The 20,266-nt window shown below is 37.4% G+C and overlaps 1 long non-coding RNA gene across 1 annotated transcript; it reads left to right on the forward strand.

The window, feature by feature from the left end:
• The first annotated feature begins 3,063 nt into the window (after positions 1-3,063).
• Positions 3,064-4,898, forward strand: LOC140792305 (uncharacterized). Its single transcript, XR_012109739.1, has 2 exons — positions 3,064-3,165; positions 4,666-4,898. It is a non-coding gene; the product is annotated as an uncharacterized lncRNA (long non-coding RNA).
• Positions 4,899-20,266: the final 15,368 nt, after the last annotated feature.

Below are 20,266 nucleotides of genomic sequence, written 5' to 3' on the forward strand. Positions count from 1 at the left end.
TCAAAATCTCAAAAAAATATTACCCATTGCTTATGTAATTTTTGACAATAAATGCTGCAATTTTTAACACGTGGCGCATTGAGATTTCATAAAAAAGCGTAACACATTGCTTTTAATTTATACGCAATGATTATACAAAATGTATGATACAATTTTTAATAAAGTACGTATCAAAATTTTATAAAAAAATGTTATGTATTGTTTATATAATTTATATGCATTGACTATATAAAATGTACACTGCAATTTTTAACAAAGTACACATTAATATTTTATAAAAAATGTCACATATTGTCTGTGTAATTTATATGTATTGATTATGCAAAATGTACGTTGTAATTTTTTATAAGTTACGCATCGAAATTTTATAAAACACGCCATGCATCGCCTATATAATTTATATGGATCGATTATGGAAAATATTAATTGCAATTTTTAATAAGGAACGCATCGAGATTTAATAAAAGATGCTATGTATCGTTTATGTAATTTATATGTGTCGACTATATAAAATATACGATGTAATTTTTAATAAGGTATGCATCAAAATTTTATAAAAAAATGCCACCTATGTAATATACGATATAATTCTTAATAAGGTATGTATCGAGATTTTATAAAATAATGTCATATATCCACATATGTAATTATATGTATCGACTATGCGAAATGTACACTATACTTTTTAACTTGGTATGTATCAAAATTTGATAAAAAACGTCACGCACCACTTATGTAATTTATACGTATTGATTATGCAAAATGTACGTTTTAATATTTAACAAGGTATGAATCGAATTTTTTTAAAAAAATTTCATAAATCACCTACGTAATTTATACGCATCGGCTATGCAAAATTTACACTGCAATTTTAAAAAAAAAATATACATTGAGATCTCATAAAAATTGTCACGTATCGCCTATGTAATTTATACTCACTGATATATGTATGCTGTAATTTTTAACGATCAAGATATATATCGAGATTTTATAAAAAAAATATTACACATTACCTATGTAATTTATATGCATTAATTATACAAAATATATGCCGCAATTTTTAATAAGATACGCATCAAAATTTTACAAAAATAATATCATGCATTGCTTATGTAATTTATATACATTGACTATAGAAAATATACGCAACAATTTTAATAAGATACGCATAAGATTTTATAAAAGATATCACATATCGTCTATGTAATTTATACGTATCGACTATGCAAAATGTACGTTGTAATTTTTCACAAGGTATATATCGAGATTTCATGAAACACGCCACGCATTGCCTATATAATTTATACGCATCGGCTATAAAAAATATTCGTTGTAATTTTTAATAAGGTATGCATCGAGATTTAATAAAAGATGATACATATTGTCTATGTAATTTATACGCATCGACTATGCAAAATGTACACCGTAATTTTTAACAAGGTATGCATCGAAATTTCATAAAAAAAATACTACACATCGCATATATAATTTATACGTATCAATTATGCAAAATATACACTACAAATTTTAATAAGATATGTATTAAAATTTCATAAAAAATATCAGACATCACTTATGTAATTTATACGTATCGATTATGCTAAATGTATGCTATAATTTTTTTACTATGGTATTGAGATTTATAAAAAATGTTACACAGCTCTTATATAATTTATACGCATCGACTATGTGCAATGTACGCTATAGTTTTTAATTAAGTACGAGTCAAAATTTTATAAAAAAACGTCAGGCATCGCATATTTAATTTATACGTATTAACTATGCAAAATGAAAGTTGTAATTTTTAATAAGATACACATTGAGATTTCATAAAAAACATCACACATCGTGTAACAACCCAACCTTAAAAAAAATTATTATAGGTGTGGTTGGCCTCGTGCCCATGCAACGACGTGCGGCATGGGGGTGCCACGCATCCCCTAGTGCCGCAGCCGTCGCCAACAACCACCCCACCACCGTCTCTCTCTTTCTAAATCCCTCTCTCGGTCTCTCACTCTCCTCTCTCTCAATCTCATTTTCTCTCTCTCTTGCTCTCTCTCTCTCTCTTACTGACGTCGGCCTGCAGCTATCGCCGCCGCCGCCTCCACTAACGCCGGTGAGCCTCCTCCATCCTCTCTCTCTCTCCGCCTCTCTCCCCTCTCTCTCTCTCTCTCTCTCTCTCTCTCTCTCTCTCTCTCTCTCTCTCGCACTCTTGGGCTTGGGCTCGCTAGAGCTGAGCCACCGGCGAGAGGCCAGCCGCTGGTTGGCCACCAGCGGTCGGTGCCCTCCCTGCCGGTCCAGGTCCGCACCCTTCTCTTCCCTTCTTCTTTCTTCTTCTTCTTCTTTCTTCTTCTTCTTCCTTTCTTATTCTTCTTCCTTCTCAGCTTCTTCTTCTTTCTCAGCTTCTTCTCCTCCTATTTCTGCAATAGTGTTGGGCTCGGCCTAGCATTGTAGCAAGTAGTGCTGGGCCAAGCCTAGCACTAGTGCCGATGCTATTTTTATTTATCTATTTAGGTTTTTTTTCATAATTAATGCAAATAGATTATTTAGATATTAATTATTTTAATAGTAATATATATTCTTCAAGATGATTATTATTAATTATAATTAGTATTATTAATGATTAATTATGTTATAAACTATTACACATAAATATAGGTAATACTTATATTTATTTATATTTCTATTAGATTAATAAATAGATTTGTAAATTATAATTATTAGATTATATACTAATATTCTTATGATATGCATTTTAAGTAATTCTAATAATTTATTATATATTATTATTTTATAACAAATAAAATACTAGGCTTATTTATTTATTTATTATTTTATAAAGTAAAGACTTACGTAGTAGTTCCAAATGAATTAAGATAGAGTGAGAACCACAACTTAATTATAATTAGGTTTTTATCTATATTTATATTTTTATTTATAATTATAAATCTAACTAGTTATAAAGATAAGTAGAAATTCTAAAACCTAATAAATCATCATATTTTACATGAACGAATTTTAATTAGATAAATGGCTAATTTCATGTTACCTAAACATTTTTAGATTCCGAATCTCTTATGTGAGACCTTGTGGATCCGGTTAGCGATGAGTTGACCCTCGGTTGGCGGACATGAGAGATATGTGTTTGTATCTTCTAATCAAACGGTGAGTAGTCTTATCCTGTAGACGTCTTTCTTATATTATGATATATTTATATAATTATGTATATGCATGTTTTGACCTCTAGCATGATTATATATATAACTTTATCTAGAGATAATTTCAGTTGAGCATATTTTATCATGCATTTAATTAGGCTAATCTAGGATATGAGTATGCTGGTGATATGTAGAGGTGATTAGAGATGACTATATTATTATGATTGTATGTCGAGATGATCTCTAGCATGAGTATGCATGTGATACATGTACTATTGGAGTTTTCATTACATCATAATTCTTTTGACTTCCCTACCACCTAAATTCCTAATATGCATGACTTGTTATAGTAGTAGATAGAATGCATATGATTTATCATTTAGAAGGAAAATATGAAATCTGAGTGATAGGATAGTTAGTAGAAAGCACGAGGATACTCGAGTGGGCGCAAAGGTTAGGGCATGCCTGAAGATAATTGATTGCTCGACATAGTCACGATCCTGTGGCCTTACGCTCGAGGTTAGTAGTTTGTGTGCGCAGTAGATATTCAGACACATGCCGTTCGCTAAGGCATATGTGACGAGTTATCCTCATGTAGTTTCCATCAACTAGTTGGGTACTTGGGTCTGGATGATGATGATATCCTTAATGGTTGGCAGGATATTCTCTGAGCCTTTGGGCTAAATTTTGAAACCGGGTACCGGATGTTGACTGTGCACAATGGTCTGGTATGATGATAAAATTTAGAGATAACATTGATGATTAAGATGTTGAGAAATATATATGATTCATTATCATCTAATATACCTAATTATCGAGTGGTCAATATGCATCATATGTGGTTTCATTTGATATCATAGCATGGTCATGGTCGGCATGCATCATATGTATCATATTTGAGAGAGTTATGATGATGGTATGACATTGAGATTATTTATATATTGTCGAGAATTATATACTTTGATCAATTATGACATGATATCTACCATACATTTATATATTATTAAAAGATATACTCATTCATGACATAATGCTCATATGTGATTCATATTATCCAGTGCATGATTTACTCTTTGTTTGGCATCACTGATTCGGGGCAAAGCTTATTTACTGAGCCTTTAGCTTATGACTCTTTATTTATTTTCTAACTCTCTTATATATGTGGTACGTGATAGTGACTTGAGATATTTTGAAAAAATATTTTAGAATGATAAGGTGAGCTATAGGTGCGAGACGGTATAGATGATAATTTATATAATTGAGTTGTATAACTGTTTGTTATATTTGTACTTTATTATATCAGACGATGATTTGTATAATATATGTCAAATTATTGTGTATTTATGTATTAGTGATTTTAGTTATATCTTGATAGTTTATCATGACATTTGTGTGTTCTATCGATTATGTAGGCTGTCTAGTATGATTATTATGGATTTAGATATGGATATATTACATATTTATCTTGATGATGTCATGATTTATTTTTGTAATTATGTGAGCACAGGGCTATATTTGTGCATGATGGGCTCTGCCTATCCTATTGCATGCGTTGCGAGTGTCGTGTGGGTGCGTGGTCGTGCACGTGCCCGTGCTGGGCGAGGGTGTTACACATCGCCTATGTAATTTATATGCATCGACTGTATAAAATGTATGTTATAATTTTTAACAATGTACGTATCAAGATTTCATAAACGTCACACATCACCTATATAATTTATATGCGTTGATTATACAAAATATATGTTGTAATTTTTTAACAAGGTGCACATCAAAATTTCATAAAAAAATATTATGCATTGCCTATGTAATTTATACGTATTGACTATACAAAATATACGTTGTAATTTTTAACAAGCACACATCAAGATTTTATAAAAATGTCACATATCGTTTATTTAATTTATACGTATTGACTATGGAAAATGTATGTTGTAATTTTTTTATAATGTACACATTGAAATTCAAAAAACACACCATGCATCGCCTATATAATTTACATACATTGACTATGAAAAATATTCACTGCAATTTTTAATAAAGTATGCATCGAAATTTAATAAAAGATGCGACATATCGCTTAAGTAATTTATACGCATCAACTATGTAAAATATATGCTTTAATTTTTAATAATGTACGCATCTAAATTTTATAAAAAATCGGCACGCATTTAATAGAATTTATATGTATTAATTATGCAAGATGTATGCTACAATCTTTAATAAGGTATTCATCGAAATTTTATAAAAATGTCACGCATCACCTATATTATTTATATATATCGATTATGCAAAATGTACGCTACAACTTTTAACATGGTATGCATCGAGATTTTATAAAAAAAACATGACGTATTACCTATGTAATTTATACGAATCGACTTTGCGAAATATAAGCTATAATTTTTAATTAGGTACGCATCAAAATTTTGTAAAAAACGTGAGGCATCATATATGTAACTTATGCGCATTGTTTATGAGAAATGTATGCTGCAAAAATAAAAAAACAGATAGGTATATGTTTAACAAACTAAATACACTCATCTTTGAAAAATTAAATGCACTAAGATTGTATAAAATAGATTGCAGAAATTTATATCCATTTCCTTAGCAACAAAAAATTAAAAAGTAACACAATATGTTACACCATAAATAAATGCACTCATCTATCATGAATTTGGATCATTTTTTAGAACAAAATAGGAAAATCATCGCTTAGTATGTTACACTATAAATTGTCATTAAAATTATTATACTAACATAAAATAATAAAATAGATTTTTACAAATCATACCCTACATGTTATATATTTTGTGATTTGCATCCCGACTTTAAAGATTTTGTAACCCGACCCCTCATTTTCCCTTACAATTCTCATTTAACATTCTAACGTTAATTTGACTAACTAATATCTACCAGATTACTAAAATATCTCCATTACTTCCTCTCATTTTCTATATTCATCTTCCCCACCTACCTTTTCTATTGTTGCCATCGCTGTCGTCATTGTCACCAGCTTTCCTCATCTTCCCCCTTCCCTTCCTCTTCCTTCTTTTCCTCTTCTTCTTTTTCCTTTTGTTTTTTGGAAGAGAAAAATCAAATGAAGAAGACGGGTAATTTAGTTATTTATAAATTATTTTATAATTATAATAAAATATTTCTTTTTTAATACTGTCTAAGTTAACTCACGGTGTTAAATGAGAATTATAGAAAAAAAATAGGAGGGTCTAGATTATAAAATCCTCAAAGACGGGGGTGTAAATAAAAAAATAGGTAAAATATAAAATGTGATTGGTAAAAATCCCAATAATAAATTTTAATAACACAACTATACAATAATACAACATAATTATAATAACAATAAATCATCACTAAGTATGTTACATCACATATATTACAATTATAGCTGAATAACACGATATAGTTTTATAATTTCTCACTGCTGTCTCCTTAACGCACCAACTCATCATAGGCAATCTTAGCAACTATTTTTGTCCTGATTTTTATAATATTTCGTTAGCAGAGGTCACACTACAAAAGTTGCTATAAATAATCTTCATATTGTAAGAATAAATACGTTACAACCTTGTTTGTCTATCTAAGGTGATATAACTAATGAGTTTATAATAAATAATAATAAGAACTTAAATGTAATAAGATGGGAACAAATAAAATAAATACACTCCTCTCCTCGTTGTTGTGAGATATTTTCAACAGAAATTATTTTCTAGTTCCCTTTTCTATCAGCTTTGACACATACCACACTAGATCTCATCAATCAATCCTCTAATGGCGACATTGAGTTATTTAATATAATGTGCCTTTAAAATAACTTATTTTAGAAAATATATGTAACCATAAATATTTAGAAGTATTATGCTAAATTTTTTTTGACGATAAATAAAATTGTATTACATCTATCTAGTACATTTAAAGAAATTAGTTATATATTGGGTTTCTAAATTGGCAAACTCCAATTAGACAAAAATATATATTTTTATGAAAACCAATTACACTAAAAATGTATTTTTTACCCTCAATTGCAAAAACAATGTGATTCCTAGCCATATTTTTACTCATATTATTTTAAATTAGTGTAAGTGTATGATGATAATGCAATGACTAAAGTTGTAGAGAAAAATAAATAGTTTATACTAATCATAATACTAATTACCTGAAATAATTAAAGGATTTATCTTGTGCTATTATCAAGGAGCCATATCAAACAAAAATAGTGAAAAATGGTGAAGAAGAGGAGAAGGGAAGAAAATAAAAAGGTTTGAACAAGAAAGTTGAATGTATATATTATGGTTTGATGTGTGAGAATGGAATGACAATATTAAGGAAGAAGAGAAAGAGAGGAAAAAGAGGAAGAAGGGCTTAACGCTTGAAAATAAAAGTTAGGGTTGATGGTGATGAGAGAAAAACCAAAAGAAGAAAAAAAAAATGTGGTTTTGAGCAAGTAGATATTTAATTAAATGGCTGGGTTGAGTTAGAAAAATGATAAATTAGGTGCTATGAGTAAAAGAGACTCAAAAATGTAATTCGAAAATAGAGGAGCTCATATTTGCAATATAAAAACTAATGGGGCATTTTGGTGCAAATTGCGTTTCTAAACTATCATTGTTTTTCTGAATAATTTTATGTCTACATAGAATATCTGAACTAAGAAAAATACTTGTATAGACCCCTCAATTAAGAGAAAAAAAATATTTCAATTCTCTGAACTAAGAATTTTTTGGTCAGGAAGTCTATGTAGTAAAAAAAAATTATTAGGAGGTGTATACTAAAAATGGTGATAGTTATATAATTAAACCTACTTTTAGATTTGAATCTCAATAAAATCGTTTAACTAGGACATTATTAAGTCACGTAAGAAAATATCGGCAAGGGTAAAAAATATCATAATTGAGCTCTTGGGGAAGAAAAGTTTACATCTCTTGGGCAGCGTTGCATGCAACACAGAGAGAACTGAGGGTGTTCTTTTAAACAAATTAAGATAAAACTGGAACCTTTATTAGTGCAGCCCATTCAAAAAATTTTATGGCTAGGGCTATGAATTTTAGCTATGTACAAATGAGTCACACATTTTATCTATCAAGATGCACTCTATACTGTTGGATTTCCTTGAAACATTGATCTTATATGTTTTATAACCCCACATTTTAGGGTTTTCATGCATACAGCTACGTACTTCGGTTCACTACTCTAGTATTCGGTAGATCTGCGTTAGTTGAATATTTCTTTTGATTGTATATATTAGATTATAATGCGAACCATGTTAGATCGGATCACATCAAAGGGAGATTGGGCTCAATGGATTGAATCTAATTATCTTATTTAGTTATTTGGTTTAGTTAGAGTCTTAGCAGATTAGGATTTTATTTAATTAGCTAAATTCAGCTCTACGCAGTTTCAAAAAAATATTCGTAGAATATTCTATAAATATACAAATAATATCAAACTACCAACTTCCAGATCTACAACTTTGATATTCACGACTTCTCCAGATTTGGAATATATATGTGGCAAATTGAAGGGTTAATCTGAGAAGATAAAGAAGACTGGTTTAGTTAAATTTGTTTTAGACTTTTTGATTTAGTCTCTATAAATAGGGCCTTTTGGCTTGTATCTTAGGCATGCTTGGAATGAAAGATTAATTAGCTTTTGCCCTAGCATCTCTCTCAACTAGGCCATAGCTACATCATCCTTTACCAACCAACGCTATCTCTTCCGTTGGCACGGTCACGTCTAGCTTCTAATTTCCCTCTACCGTCGATCCCCCTAGTCCCATACTTCTCCTCCTTCATCTCTTTATCTTAAACCGTCTCTACCTCCCGTACGGTTTTTACCACAGTTGTAGGCCAATCATAGCCTTCAACCATCTATCGCATCCGCAACCGCAAACGATTCTAGACTCGATGAAGCTCGTAACTTTCAAATGATGGTGGTTTGCGTCTGATGTGAACATATGCAAGCATATGCAAGTATTCTAGACTCGATGAAGCTCGTAACTTTCAAAGAGATCTATGAACAATCTAACCAACGGATCCTCCTAAATTTTGGATATGTTGTCGCTCTTGGAGAGAGCTTTCTAACGAATCCTAGCTTGATATCGACCAAACTGTGGCCGAAGGTTAATTAGGTCCTAGCTTGATAGCCTTTCAATGGCTAGATAGATGCTAGGTTTACTCCTTGGTGTGAAGGGGGAGAAGTTGTTATAGAAGAGGGTGGTTAGAAGCTGGAAGAGGCTTACAAAAGACCTGGGCGGTGGAAGAAGGGAGGAGGGAGAGGGCGTTAATGGCTAGAGACAAGTTGAGAGAGAGATAAAAGCCAAATCCAATTCAACTATCTAAGATAAAGTCAAATTAGGATTTCCTCCACATATTCATAGAGGCTCATCCTAGGGACTCATCAACTAAGTTAAACAACTCTAATAAATCATAACAAACCCACAACTTTCGTTGTGGTGCGTTCGAACACGCTCGATCGTGTTCGAACGCGGAATTTTCGTTCTCTATTGATGTGAACATATGCAAGCATTCGAAAGACCGCATTCGAACGACTCAATTCCATTCGAAAGCACAATTTGCATTCTCAATTTTTGCGAATGTATGCAGGCGTTCGCATCCCCGTTCGAACGCGCCCCGGCAAAAATGCTTTTATTGCTTCTAACAAAACTCAACTAGATAAATAGGCTCATCCCAATGAACCCAATGTCGCGAGTAGAGCCAATATGGGTCAAATCGTATCACTCCACCACGCTTCCGTTTACCTTGCCCTTAAGGTGTCGACTCGAGATATTAGTCCATGAAGTCGGATTCGGGCATCTAAGTCGCCTCGTCTACTGTGCATCCTTGCCGCTCCACCAAAATCTCAGTCACCAACTCGCCCTAGACTCAATTGTATCGTCGGGCTAGGTTCTGAACTAGGATAGGAGTACTTGGCTCGGGTGGAACAGCTCTAATGGGCTTAGTAGGGGGAACTCAAGCCTTGAGGCTTAAGACATGAAAAACTAGGTGTATCTGTGCCTCCACACGTAAGCCTAGGCAGTATGCCACAGGCCTAATCCTCTCGGTCACCTGGAATGATCCATAAAACTTTGGAGCCAACTTTTGATTGGGAATGAGTCTAATCGAGCTTTGCCGATATGGTTGGAGCTTGATGTAGATCCAGTCCCCAATCGAGAAAGACCTCTCTTGGTGTCACTGGTCATAGACTTGCTTCATCCTAGTTTGGGCAGTCGCTAAGTGCATCTCGAGTCTCCTCAACATCTTATCACGATCTCGCAAAACTACATCTAGCTCAATTTGGTCGACTCGTGTCGATAGCAAGTACATATGCAAGATCGGAGGTGGCTATCCATAGACGGCCTCGAATGAGGTCATGCCAATGGCAAATGTTGTATGACTCAGCCCATGGCAAATAAGATAACCACTGTCGCGGTCGCTCGCCAACAAAGCACTGCAAGTATTGCTCTAAGCAACGGTTCAGCACCTCGGATTGGCCATCCATTTGAGAATGATAGGTTGAACTCATACGGAAGGTATTCCCTTGGAGCGCAAAGAATTCTTGCCAAAATTGACTCACAAATATAAGATCACGATCTGAAATAATCGATTTTAGCATACCATGCATTTTGGCCACGTCGCGACATAAACCTCCGCGACTTTATTTGCCATGTAAGGATGCACCAAAGCTAAAAAATATGCATACTTGCTAAGGTGATCTACCACCACCAATATCACAGAATGTCCTTTGGCTTTGGGTAGACCGTTAATGAAATCTATGGTGACATCCTCTCAAATCTTTCATTGGAATCGAAAGCAATTGTAGCAATCCAGTAGGTTTTACTGACTCCGTCTTTCCTCTTTGACACACTTCACAAGCCTTGACATAGGCTTGTACATCTTTCTTCATTCCAGCCTATGTGCAACTCTAACTCAGCCATTTGTAAGTGCATAACACCCCTTCATGTCCAACCATGGGGGAGTCATAGAAGTGGCGTATCAACTCCAAGCGCAAGTGATGGTCAGCTGGAACAATGATCTTGCCCTTGTCCATCAAGAGTCCGTCCTTCACCACCACTCCTTGCATACAGCTGAGATTTACAATAAGGTCGTCCATCATCTTCATGTTATTCAGATCATTCTTATAGGCCTCTCACAGCTATTGGAGAAAAAGGAAAAGCTGGCACTGAAATTGCTGCCAACTCGGCTAGACTTAGGCACCTAGATAAGGCATCGGCAGTGCTATTTTCGGTCCTCTTTTTATACACCAACTTCTAGTCGTATTTAAGTATCTTAGATACCCACCTTTCTGGGCTAGTGTGTGTATGCGCTGCCCAATGAAGTATGACAAACTTCTTTGATCGGTGCAGATCGTGAAGCATCGCCCGATGAGATAAGGCCTCCACTTAGTGATAGCATGGATGATGGCAAGTATCTCTCTTTCATAGGTGGATATCAGCTGTGATTGCTCGGAAAGAGCCTTGCTCATGTAGGTCACGGGTCTTCCTTCTTGCATTAAAATAGCCCCCACGCCGACTCCGGACGCGTCGCACTTAATGGTGGACGGTTTGGTAAAATCTGCTCAAGCAAGGACTGGGGCTGAAATCATCCCCTTTTTCAAGGCTTCAAATGCTTCTCTTGCTTTGTCTGTCCATGTGAATGCACCCTTTCGCAGCAAGGCTGTGAGGGGAGCTGCAACCTTGCCATAGTTCGTCACAAACTGGCAATAGTGGCCGGTTAAACTGAGGAAGCCACGTAGCTCCTTGGTAGTCTTGGGCAGCGGCCAATCCACCATGCTTTGGATCTTCTTAGGGTTAGCTTCCACGCTATCTTTAGATATGATGTGGCCTAGATAGTCGACCCTTTGTTGCCCCCATGTATATTTGGAGTCGTTTTCTTTTAACTCATGTTGCCACAATAGGCCAAGTACCAGCCGAAGATGTCACAAATGCTCCTCCCATGTACGGCTGTATACCAATATATCATCAAAGAATATCAGCACATATTGCTTCAAATGAGGCCTAAAGATATCATTCATTAAGATTTGAAAGGTGGCAGGAGCATTGGTAAGACTAAAAGGCATAACGGGGAACTCATAGTGATCGTCATGAGTTCTAAATGCCATCTTGTGCACATCGGATGGTTCGACTCTAATTTGATGGTATCCCGCCCTTAAATTTATCTTTGAGAAGTATCATGCACTCGCTATTTCATCCAGCAACTCTTCAATCACTGGTATAGGATACCGGTCTTTGACGGTGATAGAATTAAGAGCTCGATAGTCCACACAAAACTGACGATCCATTCTTCTTCCACACGAGCAAGACCGATAAAGAATAGGAGCTTCGACTTTGTCTTATCACCCCGCTGGACAACATCTCTTAGACCATCTTTGTTATAGCCTCCTTTTGGATGAAGGGATAACGGTATGGCCTCACATTTGCTGGACCAGCCTCGAGCATGATCTCGATGCGATGGTCTTGCGCCCTAAGTGGTGGCAATCTATGTGGCTGCTAGAACACATCTTCAAATTCTTACAAAACAGCGTTTAAATCAGCATGTAAGTGTGTTGGATCGTCCACGTCCTTGGCCCCTTCGATGAGTTGCATGAGGAACCCGTGGCACCCGAGTTTCGACAACCCCTCTAAGGACTACAGTGCCCCTTTTGTTTCCATGCTTGATGCGGCTAATAACTAAATCGGTTGGCCTTCATGACTGAACTCTATCACCATGGTGGCAAAGTTGAAGGTGACTGGTCCAAGACTCAAAGGCATTGAACCCCAAGCACCAAGTCGGCTTCTCGTAGAGCCAAGGGATAAAGATCAATTCGGAAGACATGACCCTAAATTTGTAGCTAGACCTTGTGTCATATGCCCTCCGTTCTCAACATGGTGCCATCACCGATGATCACATCAAAGCCATTAGAAGGCTCCAACTCCAATCCCAAATGCCTCACCATCCATGAATCCATAAAATTGTGGGTACTTTTTGAATCAATAAGAATTAGGACTTTTTTCTTCTTGATCATACCTTCGACCCAAAGAGTTTTTAGAATTGACTCGTCGGCAAGAGAATGAAAGGAGAGTTCGGCTTGAACTTCAAGCAATTTATCCTCTTTGGTGTGGCCCACTTCTTTCTCTTGCTGCTCCTCAAGATCTGGGATCATCCTAATATCATCTCTTTCATGAGCATGATGGCCGTGGGCTATTTGGCACATTTGTGGCCCGGTGTGAAGCGCTCGTCACATTAGAAGCATAAGCCCTTCGAGCATCGATCTTCGACCTCCTCTGGTGTGAGGCATCATCCCATCATTCGTGGCTGTCCCCTAGGGGCAGGGCCTGTCCATGCTGGGGGTGGCCGATTGAGGTTTGATCGAACCCACCCTGAATGTGCCACACCCAAGACCGATGGTCTAGGGTTAACGTGCGGGTCGCTAGTGCTCCATGTTGGACAGTGAGTAGCCTTCAACTCCTTTATCTTTTCTTCCATCATTTGAGCCACTGAGAAGGCTTCCAACAAGGTAGTAGGACAAGATGCTTTGACTTCCGCTTGAATATCTCGACGAAGCCCAGAGATGAAAGTGCTTTTAAGGGCTGAGTTTGACCATCAGTGGACTCGATTGCTAATTCCTTTGAACTCCTCTTGATAGGCTTTTACAGAGGTCTTTTGGGTTAGCTTCGTCAAGGTGGCTTAGAAGTCCTCATAGTCGGAAGGTCCGAAACGCACACAAAGCTTGTTGGCAAACTCCTCCCAAGTGGCGAAAGCGTGCATGCGATGCGCTGCTTGATACTATCTCACCGCTACGTCTTCAAGGTGGAATGAGACTAGAAGCACCTTTTGGTGATTAAGTGTCCCTTAGTAAGTGAAGAATTGCTCCACCCTATAAATCAAATCCAACGGGTCACCACCGCTGAATTTAGGAAAATTGACTCGAACAGTGCGGGGTTGTAACATTTGGTCGTGTCCATTCTCACGTCCTTGGTGAAGCGGCTCTTGTTGTTGGACCCTTAGTTGATGTGAGGGTCCTCCCACTCATCCCAAGGCTCCTACTCTGAATGTGGGGCCATAGGTTTCCTCGGGTGCAAGGGAGGTAAGTCGTTGTGACGCCCGTGTGATTCATCACGCTGTTGCCATGGTGCCTCTAGGATTGGTCCTCGTTGGTTCCCCTCTCTAGGTAAGGGGCGTTCTTCTTGTCTGCGATGACGCTTAGGGGTACGCCTCGGAGGAAAATGGTTTCTGTCAGCAAGGGTGGCCTTAATCTCCAATAATGTCTATGCCATGAGCGCCAGAGTTTGCACAAGATCAAGAGGGCCCTCTGTTCGTCCTCGTGAACTCTAAGGGGATAGAGATCTTGACGTAGCCATGTGGTCCATCTCCAAGCTTTGATCGCTTAATTGCTTAGCCGCCTTTGATCTTGTGGTAGCCATGATGGTCCGAGGAACGTTGGCTCTAATACCAATTGTTACGAACTAGCCTAATCTGATCCGCAACGATTCTGGACTCGATAAAGCTTGTAACTTCCAAAGGGATCTTCAAACAATCTAGCAGACGAATCCTCCTAAATTTTAGATATGTTGTCGCTCTTGGAGAGAGCTTTCCAATAAATCCAAGATCATAGGATTTAGATGGTTAGATCTCAAGATATCGATCAAATAGTGCCCGAAGGTTAATTAGATTCTAGCTTGATAGTCCTTTAATGGCTTGATAGATGCTAGGTTTACTCCCTTGGTGTGAAGGGGGAGAAGTTGTTGTAGAAGAGAGTGGTTAGAAGCTAGAAGAGGCCGACCAAAGACTTGGGCGGTGGAAGAAGGGAGGAAGGAGAGGACGCTAATGGCTAGAGACAAGTTGAGAGAGAGATAAAGGCCAAAGTCAATTCAATTATCCAAAATAAAGTCAAATTAGGGTTTCCTCCACATATTTATAGAGGCTCATCTTAGGGACTTATCAACTAAGTTAAACAACTCTAACAAACCCATAACTTTCGCCTCAGTGCATTCGAACGCGCCCAATCGCGTTCGAAAATGGAATTTCCATTCTCTGTTGATGTGAACGTATGCAGATGTTCGAACGACCACGTTTGAACGACCCAATTTTGTTCGAACACACAATTTGCGTTTTCTATTTTTGCGAACATGTGTAGTCGTTCGCATCCCCGTTCGAACGTGCATCGGCAAAAATAATTTTATTGCTTCTAACAAAACTCAACTAGATAAATAGACTCATTCCAATTAATCCAATGTCGCGATTGGAGCCAGTATGGATGGAATCGTATTAGAAACACTCCCACCTACTGCAAATAGATTTCTAGGATTTGTCTTTCATTTATTTGGCTTCCTATCTAATGGTCTATTATTCTTTTCTCACTATATTAATCACCAAATAATTGAAAAGGGGTGTGTTTATTGTCCAGTAACAAAGAAGGTAAAACAATCTTGGAAAATGAAAGATTTTATGGATTTTACTTCCTACCAAAAAAGTTATAACTTTCTATCAAACATAAGAATGCTGCTACCACTGCTTGAGTTTTAGTTCGTATATAAATTTGATGGGACCCACAAAAACTAAAAGTCAAGAAGGTAAACTATATACTTTTTAATGGTTGATGATTACTTTAGATTTTCTTAAGTTGCATTTTTATGTGAAAAATTGAAACCTTTGAAAATTTTAAATCCCTATGCTTGAGATTGCAATACGAAAAATCTACTACACTTGTTGCTAGAATTCGGTCTAATCACAATAGAGAATTTGAAAAGAAAATTATTCTATGTTTTGTGATTCTCTTGGTATCAATTATAAAATTTTAGCACTAATAACTCAACAACAGAACGACATTATGGAGAGAGAATAGATTGTGTAGGAAATGACAAGGGTGATGTTGTATGCTAAAAATGTTTCTCAAAGTTTTGGGCCAGAGCAGTAAATACAATGGTACATATGATCAATCATGTCTATTTTAGACTAGGTATAAAAATGACTGAACTATGAAAAGGTAAGAAAGATGATGTTAAATATTTTCATGTGTTTGGTAGTAAATGTTATATTTTGCACGATTGAGAACACTTAACAAAATTTGATTCCAAGAGGAGTGAGAGTATATTCCTAGGGTATTCAGATAATAGTAGAGCATATTATGTATTCAATCTTGATACTTTCTACTATTATGGAATCTGTAAATATTATTGTAGATGATAATTTTGTTGAAAAATCTAAAGGTTTTCTTATTGATGATCTTATAAGTACATTCGACGACAACAAAGAAAAAGAGATTACTTTAACAACTTTGAACGTGAATGAAGATAAAGTGGAAGAGGAGAAAGGTGATGACGACGGGTTGAAACTATCGTCTGTAGTTAAATTAAATCATCTGTTATCTCAAGTGATTAGAAATGTGACTGAATCAATGAAGACAAGAAGACAAATTGATACACCTAGTTAGAGTATTTTCTTATTCTATTAGTTATATATTTTTAATAAAATAAATTTTTTGTAAGTCGTGTTCGAACGCGGAAGAGGTTGCATTCGAACGCCTTTGCGGATGCCTGCCATTAGGTTCGCAAAATAGAAAATACGAAATATGCATTCGAATGCAGTCAGGCGTGTTCGAATGACTGCATCAGGTTCACATCGACAGAGAATGTACTTTGTGCGCTCAAACGCAATCAGGCGCGTTCAAACGCGATTGGCGAGAGTCAACTAGAATTAGGATTAATAATTATTATTTTGACTTGTTAGCTAGTCTCTATAAAACTATGGATTAAAACCAAAATCATATTGCTACTGAATATTGGTTTCTTGCCTCTCTATCTTCTCTCTAGTCTCTCTATCCTAATCTAATTCCTCCCTCTTCACCAACCTATCACCTTTACCGTTGGCAAGATCGCTCCTAACTTCTAATCTCCCTTGTCTGTCGAGTCCTCTCTCTTTCTTTGGATCTCGACCACTTCTTCCCCTTCGTCGTTATCCCTTAAACTACAATAACCATCCATCCTCATCTCCCTTATCATCCATAACCCTAACATCCACTCCACTTGTCATCACCACCTTCAACCCCACTATATCTTGTTTTTATCCCAGTTGCAGTTTGAATCTATGAAGGGCGTAAATACAAAAAAATTATAGATCCGGATGTTACGGATCGATTAAACTTAGATTCATAATTTTATGACTACATGAGAATATTTGGTGAATATTTTTCCTTGGTTGCGTGGACTGCTTTCTACAGCAAATCTAGATCTTAAAGGGATCGTTCCGTAACCTATCAATTTGGTATTAGAACCAGGCGAACCTCGGACCTCCATTAATGGTTGAAACAAGGAATATGTCATCTACAAGAAGATCAATGGAGAGCACACCGACAAGGGAAGACTCAATCCACAGTAACCCTAACAGAGAGACTGATTTCCTTGGGGTGGCCACGGTAGGACCGAGTCAACCAACATTCATAGGTGTGAACATGGGCTTTGCGGATGAATTTAGTGGCATGTTTCAAACATTGCTGCATAGGGTTGACACATTGTAGAATAATCATAATGCTTTAAAGGAATATGTCATGAATTGATCGGCTTCGTCATCTCCTCGACGAAGATAGGTGCCTTAAGAAGGACCAGCGGTGGGACCTCACCGAACCGATACCCCATAGGTCTAGGTATGACATGCTAATGTCAATAATCCTCTTTTACCTATTCCTACACATTATCCCCGACCTTTGATACAAAATCCAAGACTGACTGTGGTGGAACCCGAGAGGCATATGGCATCGGTGCGCTTCGCTGATGAAGAGGATTGACACTTAGATGATGAAGCTAATCCCTTCGAAGATGGTGATGGGGGTGCTCAAGGATTCAGAGAAGGAGATCAACAAGCACAAAGGTTTAGACCAGAATCAAGGATCTTTCACGATCCCAACAATACTATCCGAGGAAGAACCGCACGCTTGGACTTCTTAAAATTTTAGGGCGGTGATACAACGGATTGAGTGTTTCAAGTGGAATAATACTTTGATTGTCAATGGATAGCGGATGACGCAAAGGTTCAGATGGCAAGCTTTCACCTCCAAGTAATGGCATTGCATTGGTATCGATCGCCTATTCATGGTGGAGGATTTACCAGTTGGGTTGACTTTTGATATAGGATTACACGATTGGGACAGCGATATATGTAGATTTTGTTGCCACATTAAACAAGATGGTCTTGAGGACAACCATATTAGAGTACCAAGCAGAATTTGAAAGAGTTAATAGTCATTGCGAATCACCTTGGTTCGAATCGACATTGATGAGCACATTCATTTCAGGGTTGCAGGAGGAGATCTAGGCAGATGTTTGTGCTCTCTGTCCTACCACACTTAAGGTGGCCTTTGAGAAGGCCGTGAAGATGGAGCAAAAGCACGAGGCTCTTAAGATAGTAATGAATGCAAGTTGGGGCAACCGAGATTGGCGGTTTGCGCCTAGAACGACGACTGAAAGTTCTGCGAGTTCAAAGGCAACGGCTAATAGTACTAGAGCATGACCACTTTTAAGACCCTCTTTCGATGTTAGAGGAGGCATAAAACCTCCCCCCCATTCGAACTCTCACACCTGCCCAGGTGGAGGAGCGAAGAGCGAAGGGCCTTTACTTTCGATGCGATGAACGTTTCACTCTCGGTCATCAGTGTTCCAAATTGATCGGAGTGTGATGCTCATCGACGGTCTTGAGGGGGACGATGAGGTTGTTGATAATGGAGAGTGTTCAGAGGAGGTTCATGGAGAGATCGTGGAGGAGAGCGTAGAGAAAGATATCCTAGTTGAAATATCGATGCATACATATTTGGGTACTTTCGCGCCGAGGACATTGAGAGTGGACAGACTCGTTAGAAAACATTATGTGCACATCCTTATCGACTTCGGGAGTACACACAACTTTCTAGACGAGATGTTAGTGAGGAAGTTGGGCTTGGATGCTGAATTAACCGTGGGGATTGACGTTGCTATTGGAGACGACACAAAGCTTAAGACGGAGAGCTTGTGTCGCCGGGTCGGTATACGGGTGGAAGGACACGACATTATTGTGGACTTGTATCTATTAGCGCTGTGAGGAGCGAACATTGTGCTAAGCACTCAGTGATTACAGAGCTTGGGACCCGTCACTTTTGATTTCTAAAATATGTGGATAAAATTTAAGCAAGGAAACAAAGATGTGCGGCTTAATGGCGTTCGGTCTCTGCCGATTCCAGCGATGCAGTTGATAGTGGGGCTTCCTTGTGCATATGATTTGGCCTATCTTCTTCAGTTAAGACTAGTAGGAGATGAGCCTCAAATGAGTTCAGGTACCATAATTGAATTGTCTAATTTATTAGATAAATTTTTTGGACTATTTGAGAGCCATAGGAGTTGCCATTGAGGCGAACGGCGGACCATTGCATAGAGATTGTGTCCGGGGCTGCACCGGCGAACATGAGGCCATATCGGTATCCACATGTACAAAAGAAAGTTATCTCCAAGATGGTAGCTGAGATGTTGGAGCAAGGCCTCATACAACTAAGTCATAGCTCTTATTCTTCACCCGTGCTATTGGTGCGGAAAAAGGACGGGACATGGCATTTTTGTGTCGACTATCGAGCACTAAATGTTATCATCATCAAGGATAGGTATTCCATTTCGATCATAGAAGAGCTGTTCGACGAGCTTGTAGGGGCGACCATATTTATAGGATAGCATATTCACACTCCGGCACAGTAAAGATGGGTCACAATTGTTGGGGTATGATTATGAAATTCAATACAAGAAGGGAACGAAGAATAGAGCGGCGGATGCACTATTGCGCCAACCCAATATCGCTGAGCTCGCAGCCTTTTCTTTTCCTACTTTTCCTTTTCTTGACGAGCTGAGGTATGCATGTACATTTGACCTAGATGTTTTGAGATTGTTACAGGAGGTATTGGATGATTCGGAGCGCCATCTAGAGTTAGAGAATCGAGGCGGTTTGCTGCTGGATTGCTGGTGCATTCGGGTGACCACAAATGATGGGTTGCGACAGAAATTGTTGAAGCACTTTCACCAAACTCTAGAGGCTGGTCACGAGAGTGTCTTGAGGACTTATAGGAGGATATCATAGAGTTGC

This window comes from Typha latifolia, chromosome 1, assembly GCF_019914945.1.
Source record: "Typha latifolia isolate L0001 chromosome 1, TyphaL0001v2, whole genome shotgun sequence".
In the NCBI taxonomy this organism is placed as follows: Eukaryota; Viridiplantae; Streptophyta; class Magnoliopsida; order Poales; family Typhaceae; genus Typha; species Typha latifolia.